Source organism: Dipodomys ordii, unplaced genomic scaffold (assembly GCF_000151885.1).
Source record: "Dipodomys ordii isolate 6190 unplaced genomic scaffold, Dord_2.0 Scaffold110, whole genome shotgun sequence".
NCBI lineage: Eukaryota > Metazoa > Chordata > Mammalia > Rodentia > Heteromyidae > Dipodomys > Dipodomys ordii.
Window position 1 is genome coordinate 533,718 of NW_012267326.1, and position 17,881 is coordinate 551,598.

Genomic DNA, 17,881 nt, shown 5'->3' on the forward strand with positions numbered 1-17,881 from the left:
ATAATATTTATTGTATATATGTGGAAATAGAACTAGGAAAATTTAGGGGATGGATGGGGTTTGGGGATATAAGGGAGAAAATGGAAAGGACAGTGTTGATCAAGAGGCATTTTACTCATAAATTGACATGTTGAATTGAAACCCCTTTGTACAACTAATTAAGAAACCCTAGGGTCCCTCTCCACCAGTCACACTTACTCCCAAGCTGTCATCAGAGCCTCAGTTTCCTCCCTAAGTGTACATGTCATAGAATCTTATTGTCAGATAGTCTTAAAAGCATCCATATGGGCTGGGAAGGTGGCTCAGCGGTAGAGCGCTTCCCTTGCATGCATGAGGCCCTGGGTTCAATTCCTCAGCACCACATAAGCAAAAAGAAAAAAGCCAGAAGTTGTGCTGTGGCTCAAGTGGTAGAGCGACAGCACCCAGGCCCAGAGTTCAAGTCCCACGTCCGGACCCCCCCCCAAAAAAAAGCATCCATATTACCTAAAAGATTTTGAAACACTACTTTATGGTCTGCCTTTAAAGACAGTCAAAAACATTTGAACTCTTCAGTCCTAAAAATACAATCTCTGAAAATACAGAAATTCACCAAATTAAACTTTTGCTCATCTTAGAAATCAAGTACAACCACAGAACTGATGAATCTCTCTGAATGACAAGATCACTCCCAGAGCACAAATGTGGGGCCCAGGAATGTTCTTGAGCTTAGTTTCAACATCACAATAGACAACTCTTTTCCACCGTTCCTTATAAACACATAAATGAAGACTGACTCTGTTCCTATGTATTAAAGCCTAAATCTCTGTGTAGTTTACAAGCATCAGCAAAGATATCCTTAATTGAGGATAAAGTAAATTTGTATTATGTATTTGCCTTTCTCCAGTTCTGAGCAACCTAATTAATAAAATTTGTAGTTTTTCATTTCTTTCTCTAGTGTCTAATCCCAAAACCTGAACATTAAAGTGTCTAAATTGAGCACCTCAGTCCTCTGTCCCCAGAATACCCTGAATCTAGCTTCCCCATAGGACTGGTACATGTTATGGCACTGCAAGGCCATGAGGCTTTGAATCCAGGCCAGCTTGGGTGGTCCTGCCATCTGCATCTCCCCCATCTGCCTCCTGCACACAGAAGTCCCATCAGACCCATATGTGGGGATCCATATTGACACATCTATCCTGACATCCAGATGTCCACTGTCCTTCCTTGTAGCTATGTACTCATTTATTCTGTAGCCTCAGCCCCTCCTCAGCCACCATTATGTATATTAGGATGTACTTTTGTCACTCCACCACCATGAATATTAGAACTTCTCCCTCTCTCCCTCCCTCCTTCCCTCCCTCCCTCCCTCCCTCCCTCTCTCTCCCTCTCTCTCTCTCTCTCTCTCATATTTTAGGTCCAAGATTGAGATTCATACTTGATACCTGCCAGTTCTGATCATTAAGTAGTGTTCTCATAACTGTGCCATGCCTTCAACCCCAACACCAGAATTTTTGAAATCAGAATTATTTTTTAGATCCCAGACTGAAAGTTCAGGAGTCTCATGTTGGGTCAAGCTACTCACTTCCATATGCCAAATAAAGATACATGATGAGTGTCAGAGAAAGGAGATTTATTCTATGGCAGCCATGGGAAGACAGCATTTCAGTATATCTTCAGCAATCTTCGGGGTTGTACACCTTGGCTTCAGGCTCAATAGGGAGGGTTGGGGTCAGAGGATACCAAAGACATGCAGAATTAAAACAATCTCAAGTTGCAGGTGAGACCCAGTTGCCCATGACTTCAGCTTGGAGGAGTTCTAGAGAAATTATTTAATTACTGGAACAAAACAGGAATTAGGTGATCTGAATTTTCTGGATGTTTCCTTTAATATGATCAGGAGAAGGGCATGTTGCTTGTTTAAGGGACAGTTTGCCATCCACATAAGACAGTGACCTGTGAATGAATCTACTCTTCCTCTTGGAAGCAAGGTGATTGCAAACGGACTGCAGCAGAGACTAGCTCAGATCAAAAGGTAGAGATATAATGTCAGGGGACTTTTAGTCTATTCATTGGACCCAGCAAAAGCATCTTTTAAGTTGCCTCTTACACTTCTATTGCATTGAACATTTCACTCACTGATGGCACTACTATGGACAGCAGTATCCGTGTAAAACAAGAACTATGCCCAAAGTATGTGGGGCCCTGATCTGGAATTCTCTTTCATCTCCAATTCTTTCAGAAGTTTCCATCTTGCCCAGGAAGCCTTTGCTCTCATCCATGGACATGGAAAGACAGTTGGATAGTTCTTCAGTATGGCTTGAGTGTTAATATTGTTAAATGGCCTCATTCTTATTCCTGTTGTGGAGGGGAAAAACAAGTGTTACTCCTTTCTCTGCATTGTGTGTGTGTGTGTGTGTGTGTGTGTGTGTGTGTGTGTTGGTATTTGAACTCAGGGCCTCATCCTTTCTCTCAAAGCTGGCATTTTACTGCTTGAGCCACATCTCCACTCCTGGCTTTTTGCTGGTTCATTGGTGATGAGTCCCATCAATTTTTCTGTCCAAGCTGGATTTGAACCATGATCCTCAGATCTCAGCCTCCTGAGTAGCTACATCACAAGCCTGAGACATCAGTGCCCTGCAAAATTTACTGCCTTTTTAGTTCTATCATCTGGGTCATTCCATGTGATGAGAAAGACACAACCTCAGAACTGTATTCTGAATTACTCTAAAGTTGTGATTTATGGTTAACTAAGCCATCTCTGCTGAAGCAGTGATTTTTCTAGTAAGCAGATTTAAAGGTACATTATATCTCATATGAAATAATCAAACTAAAGATTAACATCACTTAACAAAGGTCTACCAAATTGTAACCAGAGAATCTGCTTTCTTCCTTGCCAGTATCTCACTTTTATTGTACTCAAGAGTACTTGTGCTGTGCTGTGTGTGTGTGTGTGTGTGTGTGTGTGTGTGTTAGTATTGGACCTTAAATTCAAGGTCTGGGTTCTGTCCCTTAGTTTTTTTCTCTCAAGGCTGGTGCTCTACCACTTAAGCTACAGCTCCACTTCCAGGTTTTTGCTGGGTAATTAGAGATAAGAGTCTTACACACTTTCCTGCCTAGTCTGGCTTTGAACCATAATCCTCAGATTTCAGCTTTCTGAGTAGCTAGAATTACAAGTGTAAGGCACCAGCTAGGCTCTTAGGTATTTCAAGCATCTCTACTCCCAGTGGCCTCTCTATGATCCGTAAATTACAAGGAATTGGGAAAGGTACAGAGGACAGGGAAATGTGAAGCCAAGTGTTGAAGATGGTAAGAGGAGATGACAGCCAGAGTTCTCAAATACCAAAAGGTTACAACGGAAACCTTGGAAAGTTCTTATTCTGAGAAGCAAAGCCAGCTGCCTTTACTTCCAGTGAAGCAGAAAGGGGGGATTACGGTTAGGCAAGGAGAGCTGTAGGCCAGAGCAAAGAGTAAAATCCCAAAGGTGCAATTCTGCATTGGCTGGAATTTTGCCTTGCTTCATTTCTGCCTGAGTTACAATGGCGGGATTTGGACTTACACATAAGCAGGTATTTTTTACTTTATGTTTATTTTATTTTTATTTTTTTGTGTGCCAGTTTGGGGGCTTCAACTCAAGGCCTGGGTGCTGTCCCTGAGCTTCTTTTGCTCAAGACTAGTGCTCTGCCACTTGAGCCACACCTCTACTTTCAGTTTTTCCTGAGTAGTTCATTGGAGATAGGAGACTCATGGACTTTCCTGCCTGGGCTAGCTTTGAACCACAATTCTCAGATCTCAGCCTCATGAGTAGCAAAGATATAGGCATGAGCCAACAGCACTCAGCTGTCTTGATTTTTATATGATCTTTATATACTGTCATGGCAATCAGCTTTGCTCTCATAAGTCCATGCTGTTCCCATGGCCCACTGACCACCCTCTCTGGGGGACCCCCACTGGTTCTCAGGTAAACTTCACCTCTGATCTCATCTGAAAGCCCAGGACAGGCCTTATCTGAAAGTGCTGGACTGCAGACATCAGGACAGTTTGTACCCTAAATCCACAACAGGACAGGATGAGAAATTCTAAAGAAGAGTCTGACCTCTTTCCTAGTCTCCTCTTTCATCCCAATCTTTTTATCTATCCAAACATCCTATATGAAGGACTTACCTCTCCCCACTTGGCCCAATCTTCTTATGTATCTAAAGATGAGATATGAAGCATTGACTCCCACCCTATTATTCCAGGTGTATATAGATGTCAGGCAAAACCCCAGCCACACACAGATGTGGCTGATGTGCTGGCAGGGCAATCCAACCTGGCTGACAGCATTCTATTATGGGCATGACCTAAAGTCCCCATTCCCCCAGCCCTAATCGCCTTTTCAATAACTTGTCTTCTTACTCAGATCCCATAAAAGTCCAACTCCAATGCCACCTCTTTGCACAACCCCATTCCCACAGTATGGTTATTCATTGTTTGCTGTGAAGAGCCAGACAGAGTGACTCTAATCTTACAGTAGTCCTTGAGTCTCAGAAAAGCCAGGAGCTCGCTGATAACCACAGTATGAGTCAGCTGATCACCGGAAAACGGGAATAGCTAAAAAGAACCTAAGATAAGCAGAACAAAGATCCCTTGCATTTCAAACCTGAAGCAAGACCAGCCAGATTGCACCAACGAAGTGCTATGTCTACAGTTGCTATGTTTACCATATCAAGTGTTAACCAATCATGTGTAAGGGCATCAAGTGTCAACCAATCATGTGTAAGCCTAAATGAAATTCCCAAGCTTGCTCACTTTGTTTTATAAAAGCTGTGAAAAAAACAGAGGTTGTGGCCTTCCTGAGTAATGAGCTTTGACTCTGTGTGTGTGTGTGTGTGTGTGTGTGTGTGGAGGACCAGGCTGGAGCTTGTAACAAGGACTCTTTTGCTTTTTTTTTTTTTTTTGGTCGGTCGTGGGGCTTGAACTCTGGGCCTGGGCGCTGTCCCTCAGCTCTTCAGCTCAAGGCGAGCGCTCTACCGCTTGAGCCACAGCACCACTTCCGGTTTTGTGGTGGTTTATTGGAGATAGGAGTCTCATGGTCTCTCCTTCCCGGGCTGGCTTTGAACCGCGATCCTCAGATCTCAGCCTCCTGAGTAGCTAGGATTACAGGCGTGAGCCACCAGCGCCCGGCTAGGACTCTTTTGCTTTTGTATCGATTATGGTCTCCAGTGTATCGATTATGGTCTCCAGTGGTCTTTAGGAGTCTCGAAAGTGGGCACAACAGCTGCTGTGCCTCAATAAACAGTCCTCACCTGTAGAGCCTGAGTCCGGCCTTTTCCTTTCCCTTCCATTTTTCCTAACAGTTGTACAAAGGGGTTTCAGTTCCATAAGGCAGTTTATAAGTACAGTGCATCCTTTGTTCCATTTATTTTAAATAATTAGGGAAAATGAGGCATGGTGAATGACAGCCAAGAATTAAAAAACTCAGCCTATAACCAATAGAGGAGACTGATCTTCACCCATCAACTTCTCTTAAGATTAAAAGACCAAAGTCATTTTAGGGGAAAATGAGGCAGGATAGACTGAATTATTTGTTTACTACAGACCTTAAATTTACCAAGAGAAGGTGAGAGAATGAGGAAACAAACTAAACTCTAAGTGAAGCCCATAGGACTTCCAATTTATCCATAATATTCATGAATTGTGTGTGTGTATGTGTGTGTGTGTGTGTGTGTGTGTGTGTGTGTGTATTTTGGTACTGAGGCATGAACTCAAGGTCTGGGCACTGTCCCTTAGCTTCTTTCATTCAAAACTGTCACTCTCTTACTTGAGCCACATTTCTACTTCACTTAGGCCTAGTTAATTGCAAGTAGGAGCCTTATAGACTTCCTGGCCAGGCTCGCTTTGAACAAAATACTCAGATTTCAGCTAAGTAACTAGGATTACAGGTGTGAGGCATCAATACCTAGCCTAGTTGCCACTTTTTCAGCACTTAATCGGGGACATCCAAGCTTTGCATACTGCATAATGATCCAGAATATAAACTTACCAGAATTTCTTCTAAACTGATTGCTCTCAATCAGGGAAAGATTTTGATGATGTACGGAGATATTTTTTGTTTCCAATGCTACTGACATCTAATAAACAGAATCCAGAGTTTGGGCAAAAATAACAATGCTGAGGATAACTCTTGCTACATGAAATTATCCAAGCCAAAGTGACATTACATCCAAAGTTGAGAAAACTTGTTCGAGTCATTATATACAGGCAGTGGTGACTGGGCACAGATGTTAGTATTGTCTGTTCATGATCATGCTTTTCTATAATGAAGATTCCTAATTGTCTAGCAAATACATCAGGTTCCTAAGATTGCTAGCAAATATCGTGACCAGGGAAAATGACATTACATACATCTATAGTTATGTCACCTGTCAGGAATGGCCAGGGTTGTTTAAATCTGTGGCTCAGCTGTATTTAGTGTTTTGTACCTGTAAATTCCCAAATACAGCCTGGCGCACTGATGGTCTAACGTCTCAAGAAGATGAATATCTATGAAAATCCACTACGTTTTGAGTTTTTAAGAGGACATTATACAATTGTTTTATTATTATTATGATTGATTATCAAGAACTCTATATAATTGCATGTATTATACTTTTACATGACTGAAACACAGATTAATATATTTCAGTGTCATAACTAACATGAATTACATTGCTCTAATATTTTGTCTTTTTAATTTATCCTTAGTAGCCATACGAATTTTTAATTCAGTGTGTTAGTTTGTGAGTACATCTTGATCAATGTTATACCTTCCATCCTTCTCCCTTATCTATCCTAACCCTATCCATCCCCTCAAGTTACTTGTTGAATTTTCACATATGTACGTTGAATATAATGACTTCATTCACCCACTGTCCTCTCACCATTGGTCTGTGTCCCTTACGTTAAACCTCACTTCCACAAACACTTGTTACAGCTTCCTAATATTCACTTTGTTAAAACAGTAAGTTAGTTGTTCAAAGGAGTTACACCCTTGGAATCCTCTCCTGTGTAAACTGTATTCTAGTTAACATGTTTAAGTATATATGTATATAATTATAAATATATTAACATAAATATGATTTATAATTTAGATCTAACTTCCACATGAGAGAAAATATGGATCCTTTGGATCTCAGCCTGGCTTACTTAATATAATCATTTTCCAGGTCCATCTATTTCTTTGCAACTGACATATTATTATTCCTGATAGATGAGCAAAATTCCACTATATACCACAAAATTCCACTATATATTCATGCATACACATGTGTGGACAATAAACTTGTTCATTGACTTCTTTGTTTCAGTGACTACAATTCCCATTAGACTATAAGAATTTTCACTATTAAAATCTCAAGGGACTTCCAATGTATATATGGCCCATTTACCAAAGCATCATTGTACCAATGATTCTAGTTGATATCCCAGGGCTTTTAGCCTTATTTAATTCCAAAAGTAATTATTCAGAGCTATGGTGTATATATATATATATATATATATATATATATATACACATACATACATATATATGTGTATATATATGTATAAATATGTATATATACATATATATACATATTTATACATATATATACATGTATATATGTATATACATATATATGTGTGTATATATATATACATGTATATATATACATACATATATATACATATATATACTATATATCTGGAGAAATATACTATAAATAGATACAGATATATATAGTATATAGTATAGATATGGATATATTATATAATATATGTTAATATAATATATAATAATATACAATATGTAATATAATGTACATATAGTATAAATAGAAATAGATATATATTATATATAGATATATATAGTATAGATATAGTATAAATATATTTAGATATATACCTATATATCTATATATTATACATAGATATACATACTATATATACTATATAGAATATATATGCTATATATACTACATATAGATATTATATATTATATGTTATATCTTTATCTATCTATACCATATAGCCCAGATATATAGTATAAAAATGTTCAAAATGCAATTTCTTTTACATATTTTGATTAGTCTTCCTCAAAAATCATGTGATAATAGATAGTAAAATTTGCTGGGCATGGATGGCTCATGCCTGTAATCCTAGCTACTCAGGAGGCTGAGATCTGAGTATGGTGGTTCAAAGCTAGCCCAGGCAGGAAAGTCCCTCAGACTCTTATCTTCAATTAATAACCAGAAAACCAGAAGTGTTGCTTTAGCTCAAGTGGTAGAATGCTAGTCTTGAGCAAAAAAGCACAGGGAAAGCACCCAAGCCCTGAATTCAAGCCCTACAACAACCACTACCACCACCAACAACAACAACAAAAGATAGTATATTTATGTAGAATTAAATATAAGGTAATCAGTACAAATACTCATTTGGTGTTACTAACTTTTCAATGTTCATGTATATGCTTGAAATATCTGAGTTTACCATACAACCTGTAATATTTACCAGTTAGGACACAAATATTTAATTTTTGCTGATTCTGTATTAACTCCAGTAGACTAGATCATTTAGTTTCTCTAAGTCTATACAAAAAAAGTAAAGCTGAATAAACAGGATGTATTGGTCACCATAAAATAATAAATAAAAAAAGAAAAGTAATACCTATCCTATTTAACTAAGTTGCTTTGTCACCAGTTCAACTGAAAATAAGTGTGGAAATATTGTAAAGATAGTGTAGATATAATAATAAATAAGAGGAAATGATATATTGTGGGCATCATGCAATGTTAATTAAAATGATTCTGAACAATATGGGTTTTTTGGGGGGGGGTTCCAGTCATAGGGCCTGAACCCTGGGCCTGGGCACTGTCCCTCAGCTCTTCAGCTCAAGGCTAGCGCTCTACCACTTGAGCCACAGCATCACTTCCGGCTTTTTCTTTTTGCTTATGTAGTGCTGAGGAATCGAACCCAGGGCCTCATGCATGCAAGGCAAGTGCTCTACCACTGAGCCACCTTCCCAGCCCTGAACAATGTATTTTAAAGTGATATAATTTTATTGAAAACACATAACATGCACACAATGGATATCTATACAAATTATATAGGCAAAGAAATATAACTTTGAAAAATCTATCAAAAAATTAGTCACGATAAGCTGAGCACTTGTGACTCACTTTTGTAATCCTAGCTACTTAGTAGGCTGAGATCTGAGGATCCTGGCTAGGAGCCAGCTTAGGCAGGAACATCTATGGGAATCTTATGTACCATTAACCAGCAAAAAGCCAGAGGTAGCTTAAATGGTAGAGTACCAGCCTTGAATGAAAAACCTGAGGGACAACAACTAGTCCCTGAGTTCAAGCCCCAGTACTGGCATGCATCACACACACACACACACACACACACACACACACACAGAGGTAATGGTGATTATTGTCAAATCATACAACATTTTTAATTTCCTTGCTATGTTGTCTATATTTGTCACAGTAAGCATAGGATATTCTTCTAATTAGAAAAATGAACTTGGAAATGTAACAAAACTATTAACACTTAGAAATAATATTGTCACTACATTGTTTACAATTCAATTCTAGCGACTGCTAATTGGATTCTTTTGCTGCTTTCATGCTTTAACTGTTCTAAAGGTCTAAATCTATTCAGCTCTCAGAATATTGGCAGAAATCAAAACCTACTTACTTAGGAAATGACATTAGTTGTAACACTTAACCACAAGCACAGGAAGACATGGGCCCGATTACCAAGAATTTGCCTGCATTTAAGCACAAGGAATAATAAGCTCATTCAGTGGTAATTCTCCTGCTACAGACATTAGCCAGTGATGTCCTTTCTGAGTGTCACTAGGGTCAGAAAATAACCCAGGGAAGGAGGAATAACACAACTGAGTAATAGTCCACTGGCCTGTAATTCTCAAATAAAACTAGAAGCTGTTGTTCTCTCTCTCTCTCTCTCTCTCTCTCTCTCTCTCTCTCCCTCCTTCCCCACCTCCAATGTTTCTCCTGTATAATGTACTTTTCCTCACCCATCAGAAAGAATGATATTATGTCATTTGCTGGGAAATGGAAGAAACTGGAAAAATTAATTTTAAGTGAAGGAAGTCAGGAGCAGAGAGACAAAGGATACATTTTTCTCTCATATGTGGAAGTTAGATCTAAATTATAAATATAAAGATATATGTAAACATATATATGCATATATATATATATACAAACATAGTATATACCAGGGAGAATTTGAATGGTATAACTCCTTTGAACAACTAACTTAAATTTTAACAAAATGAAAAGTAGATAGCTGGATCATGTGTTGTCTGTACCAAGAAAATGGTGCAAATGGAAAGAGGAAGGATGGGAAAATGCAGTCATAATATTCAATGTACATATGTGAAAATAGAACCAGGTAAGTTGAGGGGATGCGTGGGGTTGGGAAAGATGTGAGAGAATGATGGCAAGAGTGACATTGATCATTATACACACAAACTGACATAATAAATTGAAACCCCTTTGTACAACCACCGAAGGATACTAAAACTATGTATTTATTTTTAAGAGCTCTTAAAAATGTGCTATAACAAGATCAATAGAAAGCCCACGGATTGGGAGAAGATCTTTACTAGCCATACAACGGACAAGGGTCTCATATCTAAAATATACTTGGAACTCAAAAAATTAAACCCCCAACAACAAATCCTCAAAGAAACAACTGCCCAATAAATAAGTGGGCAAAAGACTTAAAGAGAAACTTCTCTGAAGAAGAAAGAAGGATGGCCAATAGACACATGAAGAAATGTTCAACATCCCTAGCCATAAAAGAAATGCAAATCAAAACAACATTGAAATATCACCTCACCCCAGATAGAACGGCAAAAATCAAGAACTCTAATAACAACAGATGCTGGAGGGGATGTGGACAGAAGGGAACCTTACTGCATTGTTGGTGGGAATGTAAACTAGTCCAACCACTTTGGAAAGCAGTATGGAGGTTCCTCAAAAGACTTCACATAGAACTCCCCTATGACCCAGCAATCCCACTTTTGGGCATTTACCCAAATGCTTACAAACAAGACCACACTAAAGCTACCAGCACAACTATGTTTATTGCAGCATTATTTACCATAGCTAAGATATGGAACCAACCCAGATGCCCCTCAGTAGATGAATGGATCAAGAAAATGTGGTATATATACACAATGGAATTCTATGTCTCCATCAGAAAGAATGACTTTGCCCCATTTGTTAGGAAATGGAAAAACTTGGAAAAAATTATATTAAGTGAAGTAAGCCAAGCCCAAAGAAACATAGGTCCCATGGTTTCCCTTATTTGCAATATCTAGTATATGTATGAGTCAAGCGGAAAAGGTCAGATAATGTGATGTCAGGAAAATGAACCCTTAGATATGTATATTAATGTTTTTTCTTTCATGCATGTGTTTCTAACGATTTATAAGATTATCTCTTTGTTGCTTTGTATGTCCCTCCCCCACAGTATAACCCCTGCTTTCACTATATTGATGTCAGTATAACTTGTGGAGGAGATGGGGAAAAACCAGTTGTTTAAGGATACAGGTGGACCTGATGCAACAATGAGAAGTACTAGTTGTCATGTCCAAAACGAACTTTACAACGTCGGTGGGGGGGGAGGGGGGAGGGGGGAAGGAGAAGGATGGGGATGGGGGGGAGGGGGGAGGCTGGGAAGTGATGTGAAGGGTAAACAAAGGAGGAGGCTGCAATGCTTGGTAAGAAATGTACGCATTATCCTGCCCATGCAATTGTAACCCCTCTGTACAGTATTTTCACAAATAAAATAAAAAAAAATGTTTAAAAAAATGTGCTATAAAATTAAGAAGAGTGAGGGAAGGGGTAGGTGGGAATGAATGTGTGAGAATGTTGAAAGAGGTGACATTAATCAATCTATATTGTATTCACAAACTGCTTGTCTAAATGGCAACTCCTTCATAGAACTACTTAAAGATAATAATATTTTTCCCGGCTCTGATAGCTCATGTCTGTAATCCTTGCTGAGATCTGGGGATTACAGTTCAAAGCCAGCTCAGGCAGGAAAGTCCTTTGAGAGTCTTATCTCCAGTTAGCCACCAGGAAACCAGCAGTGGTACTGTGGCTGGAAGTGGGAGAGTGTTAGTCTTGAGCACAAAAACTCAAGGAACGTACCAGGCCCTGAGTTCAACCCCCACAGCCAAAAAGGTGATCGTGAATAGTATAGCAATAATATCAATTTAAAGAAAATAATTAGCAGTTGTCAGAAATAACTCTGTTGTCGGAAATGATATTGGGGTGTCATGTAGGGATAAGGATACCAACTCAAAAGGAACCTGGCAAGGTAAAGTTTACTTCTTTAGAAGGGTGTGCCATCAAACAAAATTCTAGCAAACCAGCACCTGGAGCAGGCAGACTACTCCCTTTTTATCCCTAGCATGACAGGCTGCTGACATTGGCTGAGCTCAGATTCACAGTCTGCAAAAAGATTGGTTTAATTAACAAGTTGTAACTAAAATTTAAGAAGCTTCTAACAGGATGTCTTAATTAAAAGTGCATCAGGAGAAAGGATGTAACCAAATGTAAAAAACACCAACAACATGGTCAAAGTAGGAACCCTTGAGAAAAGCAGTTCTCTAATGATTAACTGAAAGGAATCAAAATACTTTGATAGAAAAGACATTTCTCTCACAGTAGCCCAGGAACCAAGCACAGAATATTGCAATGGCCTCGCAGCAACTAGAGATACTGGCTGTTTCTCCACCAGGCATCCTATGTGTCTCTCCCAAATTCTATCCCAAAACCGGTCTCCTTCCTTACTTATCCCAAAGAGATGCCTGAAAATCACCTGTAGATGGTCTCTCCACATGGCCTGCTGGCTTCTAGAATACTAATAAACAAAGGCAAAAGTCTCTCTTCAAGCTGAAACGATCTATCCCAGTGGTGGGTGACATAGTGTGTATACGTATTAAGTTTTATGGAAATAAAACCTTTGAACATATGGCATCTCAAGAGTCATTTTCTCCCACTTCACCAAGCCTCTGGAGTAGCAACAAGTGTGAACCAACAGTGTCCAGTGAGACAATTTTTTTCTAGTATAAAGGGTGGACTTCCACGTTTTTTTAAATAGCATTTTTCCATGTTTATAAAAGTAATGCATTTATTTAGAAATACAAAAATACTCAGTTAATAAAGTGGCAGATATGACATAAATGATGACAAATAGATAAATATGTAATCTATTTGTTTTCTTCAGAAAATTTCCCTTTTGGGTGAAGGTTCATCATTCATTTGCTTTCCTATGTACAAGTATTTTATGCTTTGCTAATTAGCCTTAATAAAAATGCAAAACTCATTGTTTATCAGGTGAACTGGATGCATATTATAAAACACTTATTTTTTCTAGTGTAAAAGGTAAATTATAGAAAAGTTTAAAAACAAAAATGAACAAACGTGAAATGATCTGCAGTCAAAAAAAAAGATTACATTTGAAGTTGTATGAACAGATGCAAGAAAATCTAGAAGAAAGGATGGAAATGATAACTGGAAGTTCCAGAAATAGACTGCACTGGTACAGCACCTACTGTATATGTTGCAGTGAATTTCTTCATGCTGCTAAGGGAGAAATGGGAAGAATGGAACCAGAGAAGCCCTTGAGACTCACCAGGAAAACCTGGATAAGCATTGCACTGAAGTAATCAATGTCTCAACACTTTCTTCAATCATCCTGCTTAAGAACAGACTCCAGAGAGTATGACAATGTATCTGTCAGTAATCCAGATATCTCTCCAGAAAGATATTCCCAAATCTCAGGAAGAGAAGAAGAAAACTGAATTGGTCAAGCCTTGACACCAGGCTCTACCATATGGTCAAGTGCCATATGTCCTTTGTGACCTGGATGAAACCTTGTCAAAGGCTGATTGATAGATCTGTGCTTCTACACAGGAAGTGCTAATTTTCTCATTCCTGTGTGAAACACTATGTAACTTTGCATACTGTGAAGGTACTTATTTAAATTTGTCATTTTACCTGACATCATTCTTTCTAATATTACATTTGGTGCTAGAAATCAGATACTGAGTTATACTCCCCATTCAGAATTTTATCCAAATCAATAACTTTAAAATTATTTAGCATGTAGTCACAGGCAATGGAAGTAGGAAGGGAAGTAGGAAGTTTCCATTTCCTGGTATTCATTTTGTTAAATAGTTTATTAGTTGTTTAGAATTATACCACTGAAACGTCTCCCCTAAGTATACCATCCTTTAGTCAAATTGTTTATGTGTATATCATATAGCCCCGAATATGTTATCATGTATGTTTGAATTTTAGATCTAGTTCCCACATGTGAGGGAAAACATGTACCATTTGTCTCTCTGAGCCTGATTTGCTTCACTTAACATATTTTAAGTCCATTCATTTTCCTGAAAATGACATTATCTCCCCTCCTGTGTGTGTGTGTGTGTGTGTGTGTGTGTGTGTGTATACATGTGCTTGGGTCATGGGGCTTGAACTTGGGGCCTGGGTGCTGTCCCTGAGCTTCTTTTTGCTCAAGGGTAGTATTCTACCACTCAAGCCATAGTGGCACTTCTGGCTTTTTTCTGAGTAGTTTATTGGAGATAAGAGTCTCTAAGGCTTTCCTGCCTGGGCTGGCTTCAAACAGCAATTTTCAGATCTCAGCTCCTGAGTAGTTAGGATTACAGGTGTGAGCTACCAGCACCCAGTTGAGCATATTATTCTTTCTGAGAAGTGAGTAAAATTGCTTTGTATATATAAACAACTTATTATTGATCCATTCGTCCATTGTAGGGCATCTGGGCAAATAATCACCTTTGAACTCAAAACTACCCCTGAACCTAAAAATGCATCCTGTGGGAATGAAGAAATTAAAAAAAAAAAACAACAGTGTTATGTTATAGGAACTCATATGGCATCTCCTGTGTACAAAGAGGCCAGCCATCATGAATCTTCAGTGCCCAACAGGAGGCTGAATGAATTAATGTTTTCAAAAGCTTTCTGAGTGTTTTGATGGAAGCAGGTGCACCAGTACAAACCAGCCTTTCATCTCCTATGTGGAAATAGTTGATCTCTCCAATCTTCTCCATCCAGCCATTGCTACAAAATCCCACCAAGTCAATCTTCAAGAGTAAAGGAAAAAAGGTAGAAAACGGTGGCCTTTTCTCCTTAGTCTAATGCACTTTGGCTAGTTTTGTCCAGACAGCAAGCAGAAGCAGCATAATGAGTCCCTGCTGCAGAACTCTGCCATCCAAGGAAACAGAGAAACCCATCTGCTGGAAAATGAATGCAAATAGATTCTAATCAGCAGGAAGAGCTAGTTCAATTAGAGGCAAGTTCAGAATGCTTTAAAGGTGTTACTATTTTCCCTCTGATTTACCTCCACTCCCTATTTTGAAAGGGCCTTTGACCTTGCTGAAAGGGATTGGCAGAAGTTGCTTCAGGCAACCCTAGAAATGGACCAGAGAATCCTCTACCTACCCAGAACATCTTATACAAGCCATAAAATGGAAGATGTCTTGTTTAAAAAGATTTTTTTGCAGGGGCTGGGAAGGTGGCTTAGTGGTAGAATGCTTGCCTTGCATGCATGAGGCCTTGGGTTCAATTCCTCAGCACCACATAAGCAGAAAAAAAAAGCTGGAAGTGGCACTCTAGCTCAAGTGGTAGAGCGCTAGCCTTGAGCTGAAGAGCTGAGGGACAGAGCCCAGGCCCAGAGTCCGGGCCCCATGATGGACAAAAAAACAAAACAAAGATCTTTTTTTTTTGGCGGGGGTTGGGGGGGGGCGTCTGATAGGGGGGCCTGAACGCTGTCCCTCAGCTTTTTACCTCAAGGCTAGCGCTCTACCACTTGAGCCATAGCGCCACTTCCAGCTTTTTTTTTCTGCTTATGTGGTGCTGAGAAATCGAACCCAGGGCCTCATGCATGCAAGGCCAGTGCTTTCCACTGAGCCACCTTCCCAGTCCAACAAAGATCTTTTTGCAATTGAGAGCCACATCTCTCCTTTTGCAAATTCCCACAATGGCAAGGCAAGTCCTCGAAGACAGCTCAGTGACAGTCTGTGCCTGCAGAAAGTGAGTTGATCTCTCAAGATCCTGTCCAGGTGACTTCCGGTAATGAAAGGGTTAAGAGAATGACAGTAGGAGAGGAAAAGCAGGACAGGAAAATACTCAGCACCATGCTTGGGCTCCAAATCAGCTGTGTCATTAGGAATATTTTAATTAACAGTCCTTCCGGGAAAGCTGGTTTTCTCTCATTTGTAAAGTTCACAAACGCTTACTTTATCTCAGTTTTAATAGGAACAGGAGAAAAAGAATACTTAGTACAATATCAGTTACATAGTGAGTGCTCAGTGAATATTGCTCCCTAACATTACTAGACAATACTGAGAGGGAAAAAAAACGGAGAAAAATAGCACACGATTGTTATTCTAGGAAAAGCCACCCTCATTGATATTGATCTCAGGGCAGGTTTGTTTTCTCTACACATTAAAGAATTATAAGTCAGGAAAAAGTTAGGGTAAACAGATGAAGTTTATTTGAAAGTGAAAAGCCAAAAAGAAAAGTAGCAGAACTCCCCTTCAGAAGAGAGGCCCAAAGCTGGGCGCCGATGGCTCACACCTGTAATCCTAGCTACTCAGGAGGCTAAGATCTGAGGATCTCAGTTCAAAGGCAGCCCGGGCATGAAACTTCGTGAGACTCTTTTTTAAAATTTTATTTATTTTTTTTTCTTGTTTATTTTTATTGTGAAAATACCATACAGAGGGGTTACAATTCCATGGGCAAGGTAATGAGTGAAAGGTTAAAGTTTGAGGCAGTGACCACCACGTGTTGCTTGTTTCTGTCTAGCAAAGCAACACCTGGTTGATTGTGTGCCTATATAAGACCTGCAAATGCTTAGCTCGGGGCTCTCCTCCTAGGCTCCGCTGTGTTGGAGTGTAGGACGAGGCCAGAGCTGCAGCCTGTTTAAATAAAACAGCTATAAAGTCTGACTCTCAGTGGTCTTCTTGTGGGGGGGTCCTGGGACCTTGGCATAACATATTAGTGGGGGCTCGTCCGGGATATCCCCCAAAGACCCCCGAGACCTCAGACACCAAAGGTAAAACAGCGCTGTCTTTGTTAATTTGTCTTGTCCTGTCGTTTGTCTGTTTTACTTTCGTTTTCCCTTGTGAAGACAGCCGCTCCAATCCGTAAAGGGTTGTCGAAGCAGACGCGCTTGCGCGACAACCCTGGAGGAACTGGGAGACGTCCCAGATCCTCTTGTGGGGTGGAGGTAACCCTGCCAAGTGGGTCAGGGGTCCTTGGAACCCCGCCATGTGGGGCAGGGTCCTTGGAACCCTGTCATGTGGGACAGGGGTCCTTGGAACCTCGCCCGTGTGAATTGTGGGGCGAGGGTTGGTACCGAGGCCCAACTCGCCCACTGTGGGTCTGCTCCTTCTGCTGTGGGGTGTGGGTGTCCCATTACAGGAGTCAGCAGACCAATTTGGGAGATATCCACTTAGTAAGCTTTTTTTTCATAATGTCAGGCCTGTGTGTGTCTTGTTTGTACTGTTTATTGTTTTTTGGACTGAACGACTGACGGGACTGGAAATAATGGGCAACACTCCATCTAGCCCCCTAGACTTACAAAAAGAAACTGAGAAAGAGGAAAAGAAAAGGTACCCCTGGTTTTTCAGGGAGATAACTTGGAAGAAGAAATGTTTCCTCCCCCATACTCCCCTTCCCAGGTTCCTTTTGCAGAACCTGAGAATGATCAAGAGGAAGAGGGAACTATAGAACCCTCGGCACCTGCCCTTAAAGTTTCTGAGGGGCCAGTTACTCGATGCCGCCATGGGATCAACCCGCCATAGGTCCTGTGGATGTGAATAGTCAACAGCAAC